General features: G+C 38.5%; 1 pseudogene across 1 annotated transcript in view; it reads right to left on the bottom strand.

Moving 5' to 3' along the window:
* The window catches only part of LOC306870258 (pyruvate carboxylase, mitochondrial-like), a 373,186-nt pseudogene extending 353,027 nt beyond the window's left edge, over positions 1 to 20,159 (bottom strand). Inside the window, exons 1-3 of the transcript in view lie at positions 19,694 to 20,159; positions 16,930 to 17,640; positions 15,209 to 16,743 (exon numbers count right to left, since the gene is read on the bottom strand). The product of the transcript in view is annotated as a pyruvate carboxylase, mitochondrial-like (transcript). The remainder of the gene's footprint in view (positions 1 to 15,208; positions 16,744 to 16,929; positions 17,641 to 19,693) is intronic.
* Between the last annotated feature and the right edge of the window lie 5,413 nt (positions 20,160 to 25,572).

Below are 25,572 nucleotides of genomic sequence, written 5' to 3'. Positions count from 1 at the left end.
CAGCACTAAATATAATATAATAAAAGTAACGTGAGTTAAAAGTACGTGAGTAAAAGTAACTTCCCCAACACTGCACCTAATAGCAAGAAGTTCCCCAGGTCTAGCCACAACCATATCACCCTGCAGCCCAAGACCGGTTGCTTAGAGCCCTGCATGGGCCTCAAATTTAGGCCCGGCCCTGGCCCAAGACGCTCAGGCCCTAACCCGGCCCGTGTCCGACAGCTTATCAGAATTACCGGCCCGAGTCCGACCCGAGCCCGTCATTTTTTCCCTCTTCTCCTAAAACAGTTTATACTACTGTTTCGGCTATTAAAATAGTAAAATAGTTGTGTGTAATGGCAAAATGATTACATTTTGTTTTGTTTTTTATTAAGTTAATTTAGAAAAACGTTTGGAGCATTTTGTTCGTTAAATAGCCTATAAGTTTTTTTTTTTTTTTTTTTAAGTAACGACCAAGCGGCCAGCTGCATGAGCTGATCATAGCCTATGTTTGATCCATTTAGCCTTCTCATATCGTCACGACTTGCCTAAAATAAAATCTATAGATATACTAAAACAGTTCAAGCAAATAACAATGTTTAAACGTTAAACCTGGGCTATAATAATAATGTGCGCTAGCCTATATCTCAGTTTATGTGGAGAGTGGAAGCTAAAGCACGCTCTGCAGGACATGGAGGCACCTGCTTTGGATTTTTTTTCAGTGGAAACAAATTAAAATAGCCTACGCTGTCATTTTTTTAATTTTTTGATAAAGGTAAGAGTAATACATCATTCGGACCTGTAAAGGGTCTACTTGTATTTGTGTGCACTCACAATGCCAACAAAAGGTAGTTATTTTATAAAATAAAGAAAACAAACATGATGCTCTTTCTGCCGTCTTGAACAGGAGCGCTTCACAAAAATGAACCGAAGCTGAGCGAATACATGCCTCACAGACATGATAAATATATCTATAGAAAGCTTTAAATTATCACTTAACGAAAAAAAAATTAAAACAAAAACTCTTTTATTATAATCATAATCAGTAAAGATGCATATTTCTCTCTAAAGGCGCGTCTAATGAGGAGACGGCGAGTCAGGATCAGCAACTTCATCCTCAGAAAACATTAGTTTATTAGTAAATAATTCAAATATCCCCTTACTATTTCCCGCAGACACATTCATGCTTATGTTTGCTGGGGTTTTGCAGCAAGCTTTAGCCTATTGCGTGCATTTGAATGCAGAAGTATTCAGCTGTGCTGAAGTCACTTGCGCACGCTGCTGCTGCTGCGGGACACTAAACACCATAGAGCTGCTCTCAGTCGCGGCAGCATGGTGTCGTGTTGTTTCCACCAGCGCGGCCATTTTTTTATCACTAATCGATAGACGTCTACAATATAAAATATGGAGAAACCCAAAACAGGCCCGATGCCCGGCCCGCCTCTGAACTATGACATGGAAATTGGCCCGAAGCCCGTCCCTAGAGGCGTAAAAAAGTCGGGGCCCGTTGGGCCCGGGCCGAAATGCAGGGCTCTAGGGTTGCCCATGGAGGCTAAGCAGGGCTGAGCCTGGCCAGTACCTGGATGGGAGACCTCCTGGGAAAACTAGGTTGCTGTTGGAAGAGGTGTTAGTGAGGCCAGCAGGGGGTGCTCAATAATAATAGATTAAATAAATAAATAAAAATTACTTATAACTTGTACATTCAAACACACCGACACAATCTTGCTGGAAGCCATGGCACAATCTGATCACATTTACGCTAACAAGCTGGCAGCATAAAAGACTGCATCAGAAATGAGGTGAGTCATTCATCCAGGGTGACAAAAACCACACAGACACACTTAAAAAACCGAGAATGGCTCACATATGCTAAATATAATAATAATATTAAACATACCATATAATGAAAACAGTACAATATAATTCTGAAGTAACTAAAAATAACAATACACCTTAAGTAAACATCCTAGTTATATTAGTCTAAAGTTGTTCCCTTTTTTTCTGCTGGAGCTTATTTAAAACAAATCATTGTCATTGGACATCAAACCCTTTTTTTGGTTTTTATTAACATTTAAATATACTAAACAAAGACCTTTTGTAGCTGTTTGTGATACTGGAGAGCAGAATGCTGTCCTGAAACGGTAATGTTGCTGTCACATCGGATCTACATAGGCAGCATCCTAACAGAGATGGAACCTCATAATTGACTGATTTGGAAAAACTCAGATACTGTTCCTAATGCCATACTCTGTCAGTTCCAATAGAGTCTGGCGTTATCATGTGGCTAAGCTGCCTGCCAGCCACAAAGCAAACCTTAATGGAATCAGTGCAATGTCCTGATCAACACATAGTCCACATAAATACTGTGCAACATGATCGATTTTAATTAAACACATTAAAATACATTGTAATTAATTGTTTTAACTAACTATTGAATATTGACTGAAATACATTTATACATCTTGTATTTAATTTTTAGTTGATCTTCTCTTCCTTTAAAAATGGGGTTCCTCTTTGCTGTCTCCAAGGTTTTGAAACCGAGCTATAATGTGTTTGTTGAATACTATTGGCTTTGACATTCCCTCAATGCTAGTCTGACAGAAGTAGATATATTAGGTCCTGATTGATTTCATTACCATTCTAAACTCACTGTGGCAATGTTGTTTTATTTCAACGCTGAGAGAAAGAAATCTGCTACAAACATCTGAAAGAGAAAGATTATAGGCTACACATATAAGCCTGTGTGCAGTAGCATGCTATAAACAGCGACAATAGTGTGCTGACGTTTTGCCTTGGAGCAGTGAACAAAGGAAAGAGAGTGTGTGTGTGTGTGTGTCCTTGCAAATCCCTGTAACTCTGCTGAGTAATGAGAGAGGTTTAAAATAGTGAGTCAGTAGCTTTACTTCTCTCTCTCTCTTCTCTGCTTTAGCTCACGCCTGTGCTATCAAACAAACCCTGACAGGAGTGACCAATAAACTATATCACAACCATGATTTATGGCTAAGCTTCTGATTCATGCACACACACATTTGCATCCTTCCTTACACAGTGTCTGCAGCTGTTTTCATCTCTGGGGAGCTTTGACACAACAGGAAAGACGACTGTTTAAAAAGTTTTGAGGTTGAAGTGTTGCAGCTGTGAGAGGGGGATACCAAACAAAGAAGGAAATGTGCAAAGCAGTGAAAATGCAGGAAGTGGAGCTCTCTATGGGGTCACAGCTGTAGGACAAAGAGGGAAATGCTAATAACAGCATGCTAATAGTCTGCGAGTACTGAAGCAGATGGGCTGCTGATGTTTAACTCTTAATAAGAAGTGTTGTTAAACAGATATTGAGTCCCACGGCAGCGTGAGATGGGACACAGTATCAATATTTGCCACAGAGGCCACAGAAAGACTATGTATTTGCACTGTTTCACTAATCAGGAGAAGATTTGTCCTGATTTTGCCAAGCAGCACCAACCTCCATTATTAATATCTCCATTATTAATAGCTCAGTTTGGTTGGCATTGACCTATAACTGAGTTCATTGTTGCTAATCTTGTTTGGCATGACATTCATTTAGGAGAGAGCTATAAATGGAGTCTGCTCACCAAAAAAAACAAAATCAGATCCGTAGCTCAGAACTCGTAATGTGACCCAAACTGTGAGATTTGTAATCCGTTGCTACTCTCCCCTACTCTCTTGACTTCTTATATTAAGACAAAATACAATTACTGAGGTTTCGATAATGCTTTTTCAATGAAGTTTTCGATCATATGATAACTTTTTTTTTTTTTTTTTGGACTAGTTAAATTCATTTTGGGCTACCAAAATCTGAAGAATGCCTGCCCAAAGGTCTACCAAGGATTTAGAAATTTTGCGAGACCTTTTTTCCTTTGTATTCTGCTGTAATGGTATAAACAAAGACAATATACTGCGCATTTGTGGTCTGCTCTCCTGATTTAATTTACCATATATTCCATGAATAATTCACTGGAATGCACTAAAAATTTGTCATTTTACTCCCCAAATCATCATATCTCTCTCCAAGTTTGTTTTTACATAGATGCTTTAAAATGTAATTGTTTCCCCTTTTTATTTCTAATTCCTAGTGTTTACTGGAATGTTTCTAAAACAGGTAAATACAACATTTATGTCTGTCAAATAGACAGTAATCACTTTGAAACATTATCTCTCAATATGAATGTTAATGAACACTGTTTAATTAAGGCAGCATATGTTTCGTAATGTAGACATATACTGTGATATTTAACACATCTGTAATATTGTGTGAAAATATTCGAGCCTTTGGGATTTTTCATGGTATGTTGAAAGTAATTAATTTTATTTGTTAACAACTTTATTAAATTTTCTTCCTGAAACAGCAGTAACAAACAAAAAACAACTGTGCAAATTCAGAACCCACCCCAACCCACAGTAAAATAATTTTCACATGGATTTCAGATTAAAGATCCTTGCGAACAGAGATTACCCCTAGGAGAAGACAACAGATTCATATTCAGAAAAAAAAAACTTGAGAGTGCGATTCCTTTGGTCCAAATCTATCTGGGATATGCGACATTACAGAATTTGTATCTGCATCCAATACAATTTCAAAATCTGAAAATTTCTAGAGATAGGTTGACAAAACAGAGAAAAAAGTAGGGTCAGGAGTACAAAGGGCATAAACTGAAAGAAATACAATATTCCTACAGTCACCCAACCATTTAGAGCATCTCTTGGGCAGTTGTGGCCTAGTGGATCGAGAGTTGGACTTGTAACCCGAAGGTTGTGGGTTCGAGTCTCGGGTCCAGCAAGGATTGTAGGTGGGGGAGTGAATAACCAACACTCTCTCCACCCTCAATACCACGACTGAGGTGAGACCCTTGAGCAAGGCACTGAACCCCCAACTGCTCCCCAGGTGCCGCAGCATTGGCTGCCCACTGCTCCGGGTATATGTTCACTACTGTGTGTACACTTGGATGGGTTAAATGGAGAGCACAAATTCCGAGTATGGGTCACCATACTTGGCCACACACCCTTTCCCACTGAGAGTTGGTGGATCTGAGAAAAACTCTTGTTTCTTCTGAGGAGTGTAGCATTTTAGGTTCACCTTGATTGAGAATGACCTTCAGTGTTGCAGGATAGAGAAGAAAATTCTGGATGCCAGCGTCTCTCATTTCCTTCCTAATTGACGCAAATGCACTTCTTTTTGCGGTGACCGGAGAAAAATCTGGAAAGAATGAAAATTCTGGATGCCAGCATTTCTCATTTCCTTTTCAAAAAGCCCATAGGGTCGTCCTTTTCGGATCCTTCAGGCAATCCGACCAGACGCAGATTGCTGAGCGTATTGAGATCCTGTAAGTCCACAACCTGTTGCTCAAGCGTGGCAATGTGCCTATTGTGATCTGCAACAACTTTCTTTTGTTCTCTCATCTCCCCTGTAAGAAGATCCAGTTTAGAGCAGAGCGACTGAACAACTAACATGTAAGAAGCGAATTCATTCCGCATCGCCGTCAACTCGGTTCTTAAAATGTCCTCAAAGTGTGTAACAGTGTTCGCCATCTTGTCCATCATATCGCTCGCGGTCGGTAACTTGGATTTCTTCTTAATCGGAAAAGACGTCGGAGACAACTCCTGCTGTTTCCGATTGTATGCCATCAGTGAAAGTATTATTAATGAATAAAACTTAAAATAAAATGAAAAAAAAAAACTGCAAAAAGGGGCCAAACGTACGGAGCTCTACTTAAGTGAGACTAGGTTTATGAGCGCGTCACGTGACTCCCCTCTTGAAAGTAATTTCTTAATGCATTTACATTTTTAAATTTACTTTTAATGTAAATTTATTACATGATGGTTTAATGAGTAGAATAATATGTTACCTTCTTGTACCCGGTTTTTGAAAATGCATATTATTGCATTTATAGAGTGAACCTTTCACTTATTTATAGTTTAATGGAAGTTACTCCCATAATTTGTGCAAAGTATCATGGGGAACAGGAAAAAGGTGGATAAGAAAATTCAAGAAACTGCTTTCACAACATTTTCTGGACTTCTCTTATAAATAGCATGCATTTACAGCACCGCATTAATTTTTTGGCTGGTTAGCTTCGACAATTAGACCCGTCTGTTACTACATTTAATCATTTAACAGATGCTTTTATCCAAAGTGTCTTACAAATGAGGAACATCACAAGCAATATATCAAACATGAGTCAACATTTTCAAAATATAAGAGTGCCAAGTTACAAGAGTAAGCCTGGGAGAACAAAATGCAAAGTGTGATCATAGAAAGTGCGGTAAGTACAACATCGTGTCATTAGAAAACTATGATAATCTATTAACAACCTTTCAAGACTAGTCATAATGTATATTCTGACAAAATATGTTCACTTATATTCAGGTGACATTTACAGCTCAGGTAATTGGCCCTTATCTAAAAAACAAAAATAAGAACAAAATAAATAATAATAATAAAAAAAAGCCTCCTCCAGCTGAGGAACTGCCACAAATCAATTATGATGCATAATAGTTTTAATTTTAGCATTTGTAATTGGTTACCCTATGAATGACAGTTGTCCAAATCACCACCTCTATAAGAAATTCACTACTGTACCTCTATAAGACATTCTCTGTTGTTCATGTCACTCCTGAGGGAAATTAGATAATACTTCTGACCTAATTCATTTTTCACACATACACTCAATCCCACTCCTAATCATAACAGCCAGTAGGTCGTAAGAAGATTGCACAATTTTTTTTTACAAATTCATATGAATTAGCCACCAATTCACCAAAATGTAAAATACTTGCAAATAGCCATGAGAGTGTGTTAATTTTTGCAGAGCTTCAGGTGTTGATTTGTTAGAAAACTTTTAATTTAATTTAATTTAATTTAATAGCACTAATCCCTCACAATAATATATTTCATTTATTTTTTGTTTTGGAACTAGATGGGCAACTAACTCAGAATATAAGGTACAGTAAAATACTGAGTTGTTGAGTCCCACTACAGTGTATGTTGTGGCACATTCTCAATATCTGCCATGTAGACCTCAGAAAGACTACTTGCAACAATCAATAGGAAAAAGATTCCTCTTTCACTTCACCAAGCAGCTCAAGTGCCATTATTAATATCTTGACTGAAGCCTCAAGTCCCTGTCAGCTTGTTACCATGGATGCCAACTTGTGCTTGTATGGAAATTAAGCTAGAGGTCAACTCGCATCCCCAGGGCATTATGGGTATTCTTGGCTTATAGTTTCCAAATGGTCCTGAATTTCTTATTATGCTTTAGCCTTAATAACTCCCTCTTGTTTCTTTTCTGTTTGCATGGAAATTTCACCAGAAATCCAATTAAGAAGGTATTTCTCACAGTTCATGACACCTTGGTGCTTGTGGGAGATGTTGGGCTCTTTGTTCCTGACCTCAGCGCTGTCAGAACATAATACAAGTATCCTGCTCTTGAATATCTATTCATATAATGGAACCTCTAAGTTCCCACCAAGGCAACTCCATTCTGACCAGGATTTTTTAAAAAAATTTTTAAATATGTTGTTTAAAATCAAAACAAATCTGAGCTTTGACATCAATTCTTCAAGTTCAGACTTTCTAGATATTCAGAACGAGTTTCGTATAATGTGTCAGTAACAGATACAGATGGAAAGAAAATGACAACGCCGAATGTCAGTCCACACATCAGTTCTCCTATTGTTGTAATTTTGCCAGTAGACGGTTTGTTACTGTTATTGTGAGCAGTATGTTATTTGTTCTCTTCCCTTCTGACGTTTCAACAAGCTAACTCTCACTCAGTCACAACAGGGGGCTTTTTTGCACACAGTGGTCATAGTTCAGGTGTGAAATTGGTGTGTAGATGTGTGAAGTTTGTGTCTTTGTTTCCCTTGTAAACAAGACAAGGTGTAGGAGATTGCATCTCACAGCTTTCAATGGGCCCTTAAACCAAGAGGATACATGCCACACATCGAGTGTGAGTGCTAAATAAAGTGGGAGGAGAAAAGTGATGGAAAGAGATTATCCAAAGCGGAGGATTTGGACAATGCAGAAGAAAGATGTTTATGGCCCTTTTCAGGCATTTCACACAATTCACGCATTGTTCAATGTAAGCCATATGCGACACATTGACCGCCACATAAAACCAAACAAAGAGTGGATGACAGCAAACAAAGGAAGAAAATATCGGTAACACTTTTTATGAAGCCCATATTTATAATACATTATAAGGGTATTCTTAATGCATTATAAAAACCTTATAATATGTTATATCGTCTTATAAATAATCATAACAATTATAATACATTATAATGCTTATGCATTTGTGGTTATAACTTTTAAGATTATGATTATTTATAACACAAACACCATATTGTCAGCAGATAGACACAGGACACAGAGGTAAGTGCAATACAATCAACAGGTTTATTGAGTAGTAGCAGAGGGGAATGAGATGAGCAGAATGTCCAGGTAAGCAGGCGGGGAATGGGAAAGTCTCTAGGGGCTTATCTGAGTGTGAATGTCCTTTTTCCTTTTCCAGGGGATCCAGAGGTAACAGTGGAGCGTGGAGATGGTGGAGAACTAGAGCGGTGGAGAACAGGGATAGGAACACAACTGGTAAGTAGACAAAAGGTAAGTGGGTCAGGTTAGTCAACATGGAAAGTTTGAGACCAGACAGTGAGTGAACAGTAGGAGTGCAGGGATATAGTGCTGCTGATTAGTGCTGACAGGTGGCGGTGATCAGAAAGCAGGGGATTGGGATCTGGTGAGTGTCATTGGTCGAGACTGCGGTGATTGTGGTGACTCTCTGACACATATTAAATCTACTTTTACATTGATATTGGACTATATACCTTGACATTATTTATGATCTGCATAGTATCTTTCTATAGTACATCTTGTAAGTGGTTAGGTGTGGAGTGTTATTTGAGTGTTCTCTGTGAGGTTTGACCTGTGCTAGTTAATAATTTCAACTGGAAAAAAAAATGCAATATTTATGTTTATATGACTATAAGCAACTTTGCAACTACATGTCAACTCTCATTAAAGTATTAGTAGGCTTAGGTTAAGGTAGGTACAATGTTGATGTACTTGCAAAGTTACTTATAGTCAGTTTGTCTGTTGGGGAACCATCAAAATAAAGTGCTAGCATATATTTAGCAGACATACTACTAATACTCTAATGACTGCTAGTTAACATGTAGTTGCAGAGTTACTTATCAACAGCTGTCTAAAGTGTACCATCAAAATAATCTGATATTAAAAAAAAATAGTTCAAAGCAAATGTGTCATATTACACATTCATCTGATCTGATAACTGATCTTATGGCTGTTTGAGAGAAAAAAAATATATTATTATTACTATACTTATAGTAATATTGATGGCTTTAAGTATAGCACAAGAAAGGTGGCAAGATAATAGACTTATAATACATTATAACTATGATAAATATAATCCATTGTAATTTAAGTGGATGCAATGTGTTAACTGTGTGTTATCATCATACTCTTAAAAGCTATAACCACTAATAAGTAAATATTATAATACACTAAAACTGTTCTTATGAATATTCATAAGATGATATAACATTATACTGTTAAAAAAAAAAAAAAAAAAAAGTTGAGCCAACTTAACATTTTTGTAGGAGATTCTCAACTTTTTGATGTATAAATTTAAAAAACATTTTTTTGCGAAAACTCAAATCTGCTGAAGCTGGTTGCCTTAAAATTTTAAGTTGGCTCAACTTTTTTTCTTTTTTTACAGTGTATAAGGTTTTTATAATGCATTATGCATTCATTATAATGCCTTAAAAATACCCCTATAATATATTATAAATATGGACTTCATAGAAAGTGTTACCAAAATATCTAGCATCTCAAGGATGCTGAGCCATAATTATGTGAAAATCATAAACCTAGGTGCGAAGTTGGACAGTAATGATAATGAAGTTAACGATGATGAAGTCAAAGCGGACAGTGTGTATCGTGATGCTATTTAAGTAAACTTTAGTTAAATGTATTATTAAATGTAAAAAAATAACCTTGATATAATAAAAATATGAAAATATGATTCCAAATATGACAACAATACATCAAGATTAACAATGCAATAACAATGTTTTCGAGGAACAAAAATCAAGAATAAATGTAAGTTTCAAATCATTGCCATGCTTAACCTGTGTGCGCTGAAGATTAACAATTTTAGAGTAAAACTACTGACGTTAATAAATATGAAATATCAAAATATTGACACTGACAAAATGTAAGGGATATTTCGGTCAAAAGAAAAAAAACAAATCTAAACAATTGTCAACTGTTCAACAGTGTTTTCATTGCACAAATCACATTTTACAAATTCACACAAAATGTTCACCACATAATCTATTTACATTTTCTCGTGAGAATGGGTTGAATTGTTTGAACTTTATTTGCTGTGTTACAGTGATGGTTCTCTTTGTAGAATTCAAAACAGAACTTTCAGAATCAACTTTAAACTTTCAAACTTTTATTATAATCAGTGTATAATTTATTCTCGGTCAGATGAACCCTGTAAATTGTAATTCTGTAAATATGTAGCCTTTTACTTTCAACCAGAAAGGTTAATTGCATGTTAGGTGTCCACTGAACATGAATTGGTGAGTTCAGAAGTACTCAGCTCCTGCTGTGTGCCATAAACTTCTGCTGATGGTTTAGTGCCCTCGGGTTAGAGTGGAAACGCTGACCCGTCTTCCCCTGAGTAATCATCTTATTAAACAGCAGTGCTACTGCTTGCAGCATGGACCTCGGCACAACATCACCACTTCACCTTTTTGCTTTCATCTGTCTCTCTGTGATTTACAAGATTATAATAGAAGCTAGTTGATAATGGTTGAAAATTGGTTGGATGATACTGTACTTGGTTACATTTTACACTTATATTGAGTTGCATATGGTTAAAACCAAGATGTTCAGAATTGCTTTCATAGTCCCCTCCATTTAAAAATTTAAATGCATGTTCATATTAATATGAACAAACATTCAAAAATATGTGTTAATGCACAAAATATCCTATTTATATGAAATCCTATATTTTTACACAGTTTTACTGCATGGGTGTTCTTGATCTCTGTCCATGTGAATATCATATGTACTACATCTAAATAAATGAATTATTTGTATTTATGAATAAAAATACTGCTCATAAATAATGTGATAAATTGCAATAAAGTGCCCCAGCATGTGACATAAATACAGAAGAGATCCGCTGTTTGAAACCGAAGAGTCCTGACCTTTATAGTGAAATAACGTCTACCTTCAAAGTCTGCAGATATGAAGCCTTTTCAAATAGAGAGGGCGAGAACGAGTCAGTGCACAGTTGTATGTGCTGTTACACACCAGTATTTCTCATTTGCTAATTGAGCTGACGAGGTAAATTACTGTTGGGTCTTGCTTTGTAGGAGGATTAGCTTTCCTTTCAAATCAATGGTACTTAAACTGCCTCATTTGCTTGTTCTCTGATGAGCATTTTTCCTGTGAGAGTGAATCAGCATCTTTCACCAAGGAGACCTAAGGCCTTTGATTGTGTGTACATATGTGTGTTTAGGCGCTATTGGTGATGGACCCATTGTCCCAGGGGCCTCGCTATCTTCTTCATGATTCACTGTTTCGCTGCTATTTAAAGACTGAACAATCCAAGGTCTTGCTTTTAAATTATTTAATGTGATTCAATAGACCCTGTATACAGTAAAATACAGTTACTGTACCAATAAAATACAGTGACCATTAGTGGTTAGATATTTAGTTTTTGGTCTATTATTTTATAAGCAGAATTGTTATCGTAGTAACTCTCCAATTTCTTTGTCACATAAATTCTTATCTGACTGCCATCCCAAGATGTTCTCTGTAATTTGTCAATCGTTAATATTTCAGTTGTTTCTAAGTCAAATGAGTCCTGCTTATCAGATTTTTCTCTTGAAATATAAAGTCATCTTTCATACACGTCTTTCTCAGAGTTTCAGAAGAAATCTCAGTGTCTCAAACTGTGCTCAGATTTGTCAAGATACCAAATTCTGCAATCAAAAGTCACATATTTAAATTTTAACTTGAATTTCAATGTTACCTTGAACTTGAATTTCCCCTAAAATTTTCCCAAGTCAATTATATGTGCTATCTACATTAATTTTCTATATTCATATTCAACCGTTGTGCTATTTGTGTCCACTTTTATTATATAGAAAAATCTGAAATAAAGTTGACATTTAATAAAACCATTCAATAAAACTCCATTCAATAAAATTTCACTTAATACTCATTTTCATAGTTTTACCTTTCCATTCACCGGAGCTAAGAAAAAGCAATAAACTGAGAAAAAACAAACAAACAAAAAAACATCTGGCACCAAACTGCACCATGCTTACTAGTATTTATTTTTACATAAAATGAAACATGAATGAGACTGTTATTTCTAAACCTAAATATAATCCTTGTAATGGCCTTGAAAGCTTTACAAAGCAATTTACTGATCAGTTTAACCAAGTGACATATGTTGATCGTTCCGCCGAGTGACATCTGAAAAGCTTTTCCTCTCAGGATATGGCCTTCATCTTATCACTGCAGACACATTCCCATAATTCTGCCCTCTTCTAAGGGCTGCAAACTCCTTAGAAAGTGTTTGAATGAAAGCAGCAAAATCCTCCATGGAGGAAATGAAGGAAAGTGGCTTTGGTGATCATTTAATAATGCTAACGCTTATCAGTCAAGAACAAGCCTAAACTTAATGGTGTGGCCTGTAGCAGACAAGAGATCATTTCATACATGAGGGAATTAGATGAATGTGCCTACAAAGTGCAAAGCAGAAGGTAATTGGAATGGAGGGAAGCTGAAATTACTGTGTGTATTAATAGAAGATTGAAGGGCTAATGTGTGTGTGACAGAGGCTGGGACAGAGGGGATGGGAGAGGCGATTGGGATAGTGGGGGGGGGGGGGGGGGGTCGCTGCTATGAGATTTATATAATTTAACATGGAATGTAAATAAGGAAAACCGATGTAGGTGTAAAGCCATGAACATACATGAATATATGAATGTGTGTGTTTTAAGAAACAATATTTTATTTTGTAAGGATGGATTAAATGGATCAAAAATAACCACAAATACATTTATATAATGTTACCGAAAAAATTAACTAAATGCTGGCCTCATGAACTTTTTGATTTATCAAAGAATTCTGAATATTGTGGTTTCCATAAAAATATTAAGAAACATGAGAATTTTCAAAATGATTATAAGAACACCAAATCAGCATATTAGAATGATTCCTGAAGGATTGTTTGAAAAAAAAAAAATAAATGCTGTTGAATCAATGTCATTTGAGGCTTATTTTAATAACTGTTAGTAATTATATATTGTTTGCATTCCAGTTTTGACTTGGAATTGAACATGAAACTAAAATAAACATGAATGATGGCAAGTTGGTATAATGCATACAATACAACTAAAGCATACAGGACATGAATATCCTGTCATAGTGAATATGCAGGATGGTGTGGTTGTCCCCACCACCTTTAAAACAAAGTGACAACCATGCATCCATGACAAAGGTAACCTTCACTATTGGCTTTAAATGTGCTGCCATTTGTCCCCTTTAGAATATGCTAACAAAAGCATTGTGAGTCACCCGCACTTTTTTTCTTTTGGGTTTTACTGAAGGTCACGCTCTTTTTTTCACTCTCTCTCGAGGACCATTCCATCACAGACAGCCAATAATCTGATAATCAGAACCCCAGCACTCCATCAGGACAGCACTAATAATAATCAGCTGTATGTATGAGTGAAAATCCACCTGACAAGCAGCACTTATTTGTGAGGGGGTAAACAGACTGTGACAAGCATGTGTGTGTGTGTTGAGTTGGACAAGCACATTTGTTCTTTATGTAACTTATCCTTTGGTCAGACACATTAAAATAAAATACAGGTCGGTCATCATGATATCTTGCATTATATAGGTGTTCATCACTTCACGTGGTTTCAAATATAAGATAAAATCCTTTCTCATATTCTTTCCTCTACTTCCTCTATCAACTTTTTCTCTTTTCTTTTTTTTTCTGACAGATTTGGTAAATAACAGTAACCATGGCTAATTGACAAGCTTATTAATATTTAATATTTTCTTGCCAGAATCCAGCCAGTTGTCGCTTTCCAAATTGCGCATGGTGTCCCTCGATACAGGAATGACCTTCACGGCCAACTACCCATGACACTCATTTGTCCTTTTCTATTCCCAGTGCCTTTTCTGCTTAATGTGCTTTCAGTCAACATAAATTCCCTGTTAACTTGATTCACTTCTACATGTTCTTCCAAAATAAATGCTTGTCTGTGTTTTATCTTAAATCATAATGTAAAGATGCTCTTCTACTGAAGTAACTGTCTTTCCATTAGGTGGCAGGGGCTGGTTAAAGTAGACAAAAAGCATTTAGCTTTTTTTAAGCTAATAGCATCTAATAGTTTTAGTGAACTGTATGTTTAAGTACTCTGGTCTGACTCCATCAAAAACCAACAACAAAAAAAACATACTATTTCCTATCCAGTATATAGTAGGTGTGGTATCTAGCCGTACAATTGGGAAGTAAAGCAGACGAGACAGTAGTAGCGAACACTCAGCATGTTTACTCAGTTCTCTTCAACTCACGCTCAACGTCATTACATCACATCTGTCGCGATACAACAGCTCATGACTTAGTATTTCAAAATAGTAGTCAAGTGCAATGCTACTTATGAACACAACATTTTCCCCCTTTTTAAGAACATACGTTGGGGTAACCAGACAGCAAGATTAATCGCTTAATCAATCAATTATTAATCTGAAGCAGAGTCATCTTGTGCATTTAACCAACCTTTAACTCTCTACTCTATATAACACTGTAACATATTTGAAAACAGTAGTATAGATTGTAACAATTCTGTATTATTAGAACTTACTGAGTCAGGATAACACAACTTAGTAGCATAAGCAATGTATAGCATAAGCAATGTATATGCAATGCACAGTGCATGCGATACATTAGATCTAAGGAACATAATCATTTAACCAACTAGGTTTGTGAGTGTTACGTTTAGGTCTAAGAATATGAGTATTGGTACAGTGACCAGCATTCTCAGCAGGCGTTGTTGTTGTTGTTGTGCATGGGAATGCAGTGAGATTGGAAGCATTCCAAGTTTTCCCATCACTCAGGACATATGTTCCCACTCCCAGTTTTTTTTTTACTTCGAGAGGGTCTGTGAACTTCCTGTGTCCCTTAGAAACATGCAGATGGTTCCGAACTCTCACTTTATCCCCCTCCTGGAAGCAAGGAGGGCGTGCACCGCGCTTGGCATCAGTATACCGTTTTGTTTTCTGTTGCAGCTGTGCAACTCTTTGGCGAACAGTCACATCAGTGGGTGAGGACACAGGAGGAGATGGCAGAATAGACAGCCTTGTGCGCATTTGCCTGCCATAGAGGAGTTGAAAAGGTGAAGTACCAGTTGCAGCATGTGGAGTGGCACGGTACACCTGCAAGAAGTCAGTTACAACAGGTTTCCACGGCAGATGTTGCTGGATGGCTGTTTGGACAGTGTGTTTAAGCACACGGTTAAATCTCTCTACAGCACCATTAGCTGCTGGATAGTAGAGAGAGGAACGATGGTGACGTATATTCCGTTTTCCCAGAAAAGCAGCGAAGGCAGCAGATGTAAACTGAACACCGTTGTCAGTAACTATGCTCAGTGGATTGCCATGGCGACTGAATACAGATGACAGAAAGGAAACCACAGCGTCCGTAGTGATGGTGTGAGTAAAGGAGACCTCAGGCCATTTGCTGTAATAATCGATCAATGTAATAGCAAACCTGCAATCAGATGCAGCAGTGTCAAATGGTCCGACTATATCCACAGCTACTTTCTGCCATGGTCCATCTGGCAGCGGCACCGGCTGAAGAGGAGCAGGATGTGACTTCGCAGTTTTGTCATTAAGTTGACATACATGACAGGAACGGACAGCATCGTGAACTTGAGCGTCCATCCCTGGCCACCAATAGAGATCACGGAGTCGCTGTTTAGTTCGCACCTCCCCTTGGTGTCCTTCGTGCGCTATGGAGACCAGTGTAGAGCGAAGAGCAACAGGTGCAATCAGTCGTGAGCCTCGGAAGACAAAATTGTCCTTAACAGACAGTTCCAGTCGCAGCTGATAGTACGGCAACAGTTCAACATCCAGTCCCTTGGGTGAAGGAGGCCAACCATTAGAAATCTGTGTACGAAGTTTGTTTAGTCCAGGACAGGAAGCACATGCAGCATCAACATCAGCAGCAGACAGAGAATTACAGGTGGCTGATAGAAAAGCAACAAATTCCTCATCCACATCATCATCATCCTGAGCAACAGCATTATCTGTGGAAGAAGCAGGTAAGGGCACACGTGACAGATAATCAGCAGGAGCATTTTGGGAACCTGGACGATATACCACATCATAATTAAATGACATGAGGCGTGCAGACCACCTTGCTACACGAAGTCCAGCACGGCCAACTCCTTTAGTGGTAAGCAGGGTTGTCAGAGCCTGGTGATCTGTACGTAGAGTGAAACGGCGGCCCCATAGATAAGTACGCCACCTCTCAACAGGCCACACACATGCTAATGCTTCCTTTTCTACGGTGGCATATTTACGCTCGGCAGCCGACAGAGTGCGGGAAGCAAAGGCTACAGTGCGTTCAATGCCATCTGGGCCGACCTGGGAAAGTATGGCGCCCAGACCATAGTCGGAAGCGTCTGTGGAGACAATGGTGTGCATTGCAGGGTCAAACAACGCCAAAGAAGGGCTGTTTGCTAGCAACAGGTTTTACTTCAGTCAAACTTTGTTCAGCCTCTTTTGACCAGCTGAATCCATTTGGAGCATGTAAGCATGCGCGCACTGGAGCTACAACAGTGGCAAAATCAGGAAGGAACTTACTGTACCACGACATAAGTCCAAGTAAAGAGCGCAAAGTAGATGCATCAGAAGGTGCAGGGGCATCGAGCATTGCCTGCAATCGTGACTCATCAGGACGAAGGCCCTCGGTAGGCTGGTTTGCCGGAAATGACACTTGTCTTTGAGTTGTAAGCCAGCGGCTTCTAGGCGCTGTAATACCGCTTGAAGTGTTTTGTCATGCGAAGCCATGTCGAGTCCGTGAACGATAATATCATCCAGATAATTTTCAACCCCTGACAAGCCAGCCAGGATGATGGTCATCATTTTCTGGAATGCTGCAGGCGCTGAAGCCAATCCATAGGGGACACGGCTAAATCGGTACAGTCCATCATGGGTAATAAAGGCCGTGAGATCGCGACTGTCCTCGTGCAGTGGTACTTGGTAGTAAGCATTAGTCAGATCAATAGTAGTGAAGACAGCAGAACCTTTAAGAGCAGCGAGCAGTTCCTCCATGTGTGGCAACGGAAAAGAGTCCACGATTACAGCTTTATTTGGCTCTCTAAGGTCAACACACATTCTGATTTTCCCTGATTTTTTCTGTGTAACAACAATTGGTGAAACCCATGCGGAGCGAACAGAGAGTGGTAGGCGGCGAAGTTTTTGGCGCACAGGTGTGACAGTTTCATCCAGTTTTACACGGTGTACAAAGTTTTTAGCACATCCGAACTCTGTTAACTCAGCAACAGTGCACTGTAACACTGTGTAGGGGTAACACATTTTATAATATTAATACATAATTTAAAGAAATAGTTTAATTTAGCTCAAAGGGAATCATTTATGATTTTATAGTGATTTGAACAGAATCAGTGTTACGGCGATTTACTGATTCCAGTACAGAGTTTTGTATGACAAACTCTGTACTGGATATTAAAATCCAAAATATAGTGAAAACACTATTAAATAGCACAGTAACGAAATCGACAGATTAAGGCATTAACTTGTGAGCAGAAAACACAAGATACTTCTCTTTTAAAATATAAATCAGATTTTATTTATATAAACCTAAGACATAAACTAATCTAACACATGAACACAAGCATTCACACATTACAGAAAGAGAGAGAGTGAGGAAAGGATGAGTTTAAGAGAATGGAAATGTGAAATCCCAAGTTTACAGCAATATGTTCAATTGCATAGACCTGAACAACCATCAATCACTTATTTAACCCTCGCTTTGAGTTTCTCAATGAGGCTAAAATTTATATTAAATACACCAATTAGAACCTGTTAGAATCTGGAGGTGTGTTGCTTGCTTTGCCTGTGTAACGGGGTTGTGTCCTCGTTGCAGACAGGGGGTTCCCCGAAGTGTCTGATTGGCTGGAAGTTCAGTAGTCTTTGAAGTGATGTCTCTTGGGCGTTGGCTGAGGATGCGGAGTTCTTTCTGGTTGAAGTTTGAAGCGGGTCGGAGCTGGACTTTGTAGCAAACTTACATTAGAACACGAAACTCCACGGAAAGAAAATAAACTAAAGTAAAAGAATTAAAAAAAGGATGTAACGAGACTAAGTTGTTTTCTTTCTCATTACGGCACGTGGGCCAGAGCACGCAGTGAGAGGGACGAGAGATAGAGAGCAGGGGCGTAAAAAGTAAGAGAGAGAGAATGGAGGAGGGACAACAGTCTTAAACTCGCTTCTGGACACATCCCCTCTGGATGTCTTGACCAATCAGATACTGTCCTTGCTTGGGGTGTTGGTCTGTTTCTCCACCAAATCATAAATTAACTTGTTATCTGTTCAGTCAGAGGTCCAAACTTTACAGGCTTTGGCAAAGTATACCTTTTTGAACATGATTTCATAATAAGACTATGATGCATTTGACAAAGAATTGATTGGAAGAAACATTCACAGCATGAATTTGAGAGCTCATACATACTAAATATGCAATATATATCTTTAAGGCTCGAGCTATTCAATAATGATTAAAAAGACATACATATTATTTGATTAAAACATGATATGTGGGTACAACATAAAAATGTCCTTTTAGGATGATTTTATGTGCATATGGAGAAGAAAGTTTTTGTATAGTTCTAAGGAGAACGAATGCATGTTCTTTAGAGAAGGAATGTTGGTTTGGACGGTCTTTTATGTGTGGAGACACGCCCGAAAGAGTCTGTAGCTAATGATTTTCTATCACAGGTTTACGTGTGAACATCAGTATTGATTACTTGCAACAAATTTGACAGTCTCCTTCTTTAATTGGAATTATCAATAAGTGTTCGTTTGTCTCAGTGTTGCAAGTTGTTTGGTGAAAGAGGCTCGCTGGTTAGGAGGCAGGAATCCGATTTATGGCGTTGTCCTGTTACAGCTTTGAGGCCTCTCTGCATTCCAGCTCCTCAGGTTTCAGTGTTCTGATGCATCTTAAAATTGTCTGATTCAGTCTCTGATATCCTACAACTGGCACAGGAGGAGCAAGGGAAGAAAGGGCATTAGAAGGCAGTACTTGATTGTTCTCAATCCTCACATGCAGTGCAGACATGAGGTCCCTCCCCATTAGTGGTGTGCCTTTTTCCACAATGAAGAACGTAGCAGGTACTGTGTGGTCATGTAACGAAACGTTTGCTGGCAAACACCCAACTACTGGAATTTGAGCTTTTGCATAAGTCACAAGCCTGGCTGTTGGTTGTGACAGTGCAACATTACTGAAATGGCACGCATAAGTATTATAAGGCAAGATGGATACAGAGGACCCGGTGTCAACCACCAAATTCACCACCAAGGCTTGATTGGCAGAGGTAGATATGGTTACTGTACTTGTAATGCTGGGCGGGCGAGCTGGATATTCTGTGTACAGAACAGTAACCTCTGGTAATTCAATTTCATGAACCTCACGCGTGCCTGACTGAGCGGATCGGCACACTTTAGCATAATGTCCAGTCTTCTTACACTTTCTGCAGGTTGCAGCTGCAGCAGGGCAGGTTGCAGCATCAGCTAAGTGTGCCTCCGAGCCACAGCGGAAGCAGGACTTCCTTTTCCCCCCGTGAACAGAATTAGGAGGCGCATGTGATGGTTTCCCTCTCCTGCGCTTTACTACGTGCTGCACTGCTTGTACGGGGGCGGTAACTTGGCGGGAGTTTGAAATGGATTTAGCCTGATCAGAAGCAGATTCAATCTGACTGGCTATCGTGACAGCTCTGTCCAATGTGAGGTCAGTTTCCAGTAAAAGTCTCTCACGTATTCGTGGGCTAAGCACATTTTCCACTAACTGATCGCGAATCATCTCGTCAGCACAGGCACCGAATTCACATGTAACAACAAGTTCACGCAAAGCAGCAACGTATTGTATAACTGTCTCGTGAGGAGCCTGGCAGCGTTTATGTTCGCTTTTGGCACAAAGTAGGCCTTATACGTCGTACCTATGTTAGGCAATGAGTAGAAAATTCGCTGGCCCTCTGTGCCGAGGCAGTGAAGCAGTACAGCTCTCCGTCTTTCGTCCGGCCAGGAGTCCCCCGTTGCGTCAATCACTTGTAGGTAGTTTTCAAAGATCCGCAACCATGTGCAGAATGGCATAGCAGGCTCGCCGGGGCAAGGCAGGAAAAAACTCGGGAAAGGCACGTTGGCAACAGCCATCTCTGCGACCAAAAATAGCGGAAGAAAAAAAATGTTAATCCTCGTCGCCAATTTGTGGTATCTAGCCGTACAATTGGGAAGTAAAGCAGACGAGACAGTAGTAGCGAACACTCAGCATGTTTACTCAGTTCTCTTCAACTCACGCTCAACGTCATTACATCACATCTGTCGCGATACAACAGCTCATGACTTAGTATTTCAAAATAGTAGTCAAGTGCAATGCTACTTATGAACACAACAGTAGGGAATATAGTTTTATTATTATTAACCTTTATTTCACCAGGTACTGTAAATCCGTTGAGAACCAGTTCTCATTTACAATGACGACCTGGCCAAGAGGCAGCATAAAAAGCAGGTACAATACAATAAAAACATAAGAGTTACAAATAACACAATTTTAAACAGTGACATAAAACAAAAATAACGAATAACTAACAAATAACAAATAACTAAAAACAAGTTCAATGATCTTGTACTATTGACTGAATTGAATTTTTGAAGGAAGAGAGCAAAATAAATGAACAAAGCTTTAAAGTCTGCAGCAGGTGATTCCAATCATATGCAACAGAAAACTGAAAAGAGCAATGACCAAAGGAGGTACGAACTTTAGGTATGCAGAAATTAGTGAAACTACTAGAGCGAGTAGTGCAGCTTACGACTTGTATTATGCATATTAAGAAGTGTAAGAGCTTTATAAATGAACAGAAGAGCTTTATAAATTAACAGAAACCAATGAATTTGTCTACGAGAATGAAGAAAAGGCCAGTTCAATAAAGAATACAAGTGGCAGTGGTGAGTGTTAAATGAAGCTCCAGTCGCAAAGCGAATTGCAGCATGGTAAATAACATCGATGAAGTAGAGTTTTTGAAGCAGACCTGTAAACTACATCACCATAATCCAAAATTGGAAGCAGTCATTTTAACCAAGAGCTGTTTTGAAGAATGTGTAAAAGAAGATTTATTTTTACGATAAAACCTATAGTAATTGGGCTTCAACACTAATGTCCCTGTGATGCAGTTCATCCAAAAATAAAAATTGTGAATTAATGAATGAAGGTTTGGAATGACATGAGAGTAAGTAAATGATTATCAGTTTCATATTTGGGTGAACTTTCGCTTTAATTCAGTGTATATAAAATCATCAAATCTCATCTATGCTAAAATCCTATGGCATAATATAAATTCACAAATATAAATGTAACCCAAATTGTTACTTTGTGAAAACAGGTTAAAGCTCAGGTTCCACATTTTGATGGTCCCTTTAACACATTCTATTGACTAATGTAATGTAAGTAATGTGCACCTACATTTCTACGAACTCTCATTAGAGTGTTAGTAGTGTATTAGTTGACTGGTAGGGTTAGGGTTAGAATAAGTTGGCATGCTCTTGCAAAGATACTTATAGTCAGTAGAATATCTGTTAGGAGACCAACACAATAAGGAGTTAGTAGATATGAAGCAGAAAGTCTACTGATACTCTTATGAGAGTTAGTTGATATGTAGTTGCAACATTACTTAGTGTCAACAGAATGTTCAAAAGGGACCATCAAAATAAAGTGTTTCCAAAGCTCATAATAGAGAATTTGGGTACATACACGTATATCAAATATGCTTTGTCCAGAGCACTTATGAGGTGAGTGCATACATGTAGTATTTTCCTCTGTTAAAATCTTTAATCGTTATTGCAACTCAGTTCCGTTGTGTTTTCAACTTCTGTTAGCTTGGTTATTTTGTTGTGTTGTTTAACCCTGGGGCACTGTAGTAAAACACTTATTCATTCACTGAAATCTGTTAGAGTGGTTTTCGAGTTACAACTCCTACTTATCCTAATACAGACTCTAGCACCCTGTTGCCACCCACTGCTCCATTACTATAATCAGCCTTAGATTTTTCTCATGAGTTACTTTCCATAAAGGTATCATGTCTTTTACTTAAGTATGACTATTAGATACAACATGGAATACTTTTACGGTACATTTTTGCTTCTTTAGGAGATTGAAACCACCATAGTTTTCACCATAACTCCCATAAACCATAGATATGTAAGGCTATCTTCACACTTGGTGTCTTTTTTTAAGCTGCCGGTGTCTGTTTTACATTAAAATCCTATGGAGTAAACCGTGTTTTCAAAAAAAGTCCAGAGCGCTTTTTAAAACAACACCGCCGGCGTCTATTTCTGCAGCTCAGAGCGTCTTTTCAAGTTGAAAAAAGTTCAACTTTTCTGAAAAAAAAAAAAACGACCTATGTCAAGCGCCTTTTTGACAGCTGACCAATGACAAGTGAGTGGCGAGTCGTTTCCATAACAAAAACAACAAGAAAGTTGCTCCACAGGGAGTTGTATGAAACTGTGCATCATCCAACCGGAGCTGCTGGACTAAATTGTTGGAAGCACCATACAGTTTCCTTCCCCGTATAATGTCGCGCTCCCACAAACGCCGTTGTAAACTGACAACCTCCCCGTTAACTTCAAAAGTCAACATTTCTGCAGCACACAGCGCTAGGCTACCCTTGCAGCTGTTTTTATAGTAACAAAAGACGCCCTTGGCTGCTATTTGTAACCAAAATGCTGCCAGCTTTTTATTTTACTAAAAAAGCACTCATCAACTTTTTCTAGTCAAAAAAGACGCCAAGTGTGAATACGCCCTTAAGCTCCTGCCAAAAACATAAAGATAATGCTTGTTCACTGAGAACAATGTACCCAGTGTAGAAATTATAGTGCAGGCTCATATTATCACAATCTGTTTTACATCCAGGCCAGTTTTTTTTTTTCTTCTTTTCAATAGCCTACAAAATAAACATGGGATAAACATTGCATTACTATGGAGGTCCAGTAGTGCACAACACAGTGAAATCTTCACAAAGGGAAAGGGGAAGTGGTGTGTGGCCAAGTATGGTAACCCATACTCGGAATTTGTGCTCTGCATTTAACCCATCCAAGTGTACACACAGTAGTGAACATACACCCGGAGCAGTGGGCAGCCAATGCTGCGGCGCCCGAGGAGCAGTTGGGGGTTTGGTGCCTTGCTCAAGGGTCTAACCCCAGTCATGGTATTGAGGGTGGAGATAGTGTTGGTTATTCACTCCCCCATCTACAATCCCTGCCGGATCTGAGACTCATGACCTTCAGGTTACAAGTCCATTAGGCTATGACTGCCCCCACACTGAGTGGCTAACCTACAACATGTAGCATGCGGGATCCGTGGTGTAACACATTGAACTAGTCGCTCATGCTTAACACAGAGAAATCACCACAACACTATAACAACTACAACTCTTTACAAAAGGGTAGAATTATTATCACAGGAAGAGCTTGATTAAATTGTTCCCTTTTACTTGTTTGTGAGACAGTAACACCAAACACCACCAAAACTAGTCAAAATAGATAAAATAGTCCCAAGCGAGAAAGTTCATAAACAGGCTCGTTGGCTGCGTCCCACCAGTCCATTAGTCCATAGGAAGGGAAAAAGAAAAAGAAATATAAATGATAGTAGTACTTATCAGTCTGTCGTCTCAGTCCTTTGTTTTTCCTTCAGGGTGGACCGCAAACTGAAAATCCAGATGAGACAGAGAAAAAATACAACGTCCCCCCAAAAAATATATATAATCCACTGGTTCAAGGCCCCACAAAAAACAGGTTATCCTCCAGTTGGGGAAAAAGGTCCTCAGATTATAGTCATAATCTGTATATCTCAGACCAGAGCATGCACTTAAGAAAACATCTCCTAAGTCTAATACACCAAGCCTTTTTTATAAGAGATAATTTTGGACCATCGCTTTGGAGTTAAGGCAATGCAACATGCCACCCCACCAAACATACCACACTTTCAAAATGGCCACCCTTCCTTCCTTATAGGTGGACCCATCATAATAAGAGTCCTAATCAGCCAACAAAAATCCCCAAATCCCCTAATTTCGCTGTGTTGTGACTTGCTTCCATTGTGTTGTGCTAACTTCGATGTGCTGTGGCATGTTTCCATTGTGTTGCAGCTTATTTCCGCGGCTTACATATTTTTTGTATTGTGCTAATTTTGATGTGTTGTGAACATTTTATTGTGTTGTGCACTACTGGGCCACCGTTTCTAATATATACTCTATTGATAAGAATCATCATTTTTATATTGATTATATTGATTTTTTTTTTACATAATTTTACAGTCTGGTTTAGTTTGGTTTTGTATCACAAAGAATTCTAAAGCATTTGACAGAAATCTGACAGGACAACCAGTTCCTGATGATGCTTTTACATATGTCAGTGTAATGCGCATGTTATCTCATGGTAAAGCACATTCATTTGTTCAGACAGTGTACTCTATACACTATACTCTATATGTTTCTGCTATACAGTACTGTATATGCATCAGTTGCTAGTAGTGCAGCTGTAGAACTAAGACTCAGTGATGCCAAGAGACTTTCTCAATGGTGAGTAGCTGTCAGTATGGAAAGACAGGACGGAAAACTGGAAATGCTGTTTCATGTCTATCATGACAACTCGCCGCAGTGTGGAACTCACTAAATGCATGAGAGAACATATGTGAGAAAGGCATTTTACACTACAGTGTTCGTTACATGTCTCATACTATAGTTCCTATGTGAGGAAAATTAAGCATAAATATGTGTTTGGACACATTAGGCCTAATTTTTGATTAAAAACCTACTTAAAATCTGAATCTGATTCAAAATGTCTGATTTTAATTGGACTTCAAATCACATATGGATGTGGTTTGGATCAGGTTTGTAAACATTGGATGTGGCTTTTTGTTATTTAGACAAAAAAAAAAACTCTGCGAGTGGTCCAAATTACTAGGCTACAGAGAAGAAGGAAAAACAATCAAGCTGTAGCAACTGTAAAATAATATTTGACAATGTGTCATAGTTTAGGAACAGAACAAACATCGTTTAATTGGGGTTTTCAAGCCACACTCCAGCAACAGTCTGTCTCAGTCTGATGTAATTTCAAAGAATAGCGTGAGAGAGAGAGTGTGTGTCAGATTTGTGTGTCACATTGTGTGACCAGCAAATGGTCTCCACAAGAAAAAATTACTTGATAAACACAATAAATAATGA

This window comes from Barbus barbus (genome assembly GCF_936440315.1).
Source record: "Barbus barbus genome assembly, chromosome: 1".
Classification (NCBI taxonomy): Eukaryota; Metazoa; Chordata; class Actinopteri; order Cypriniformes; family Cyprinidae; genus Barbus; species Barbus barbus.
The sequence above is the reverse complement of the archived record's forward strand: the minus strand, read 5'-3'. Positions and strand labels throughout refer to the sequence as shown.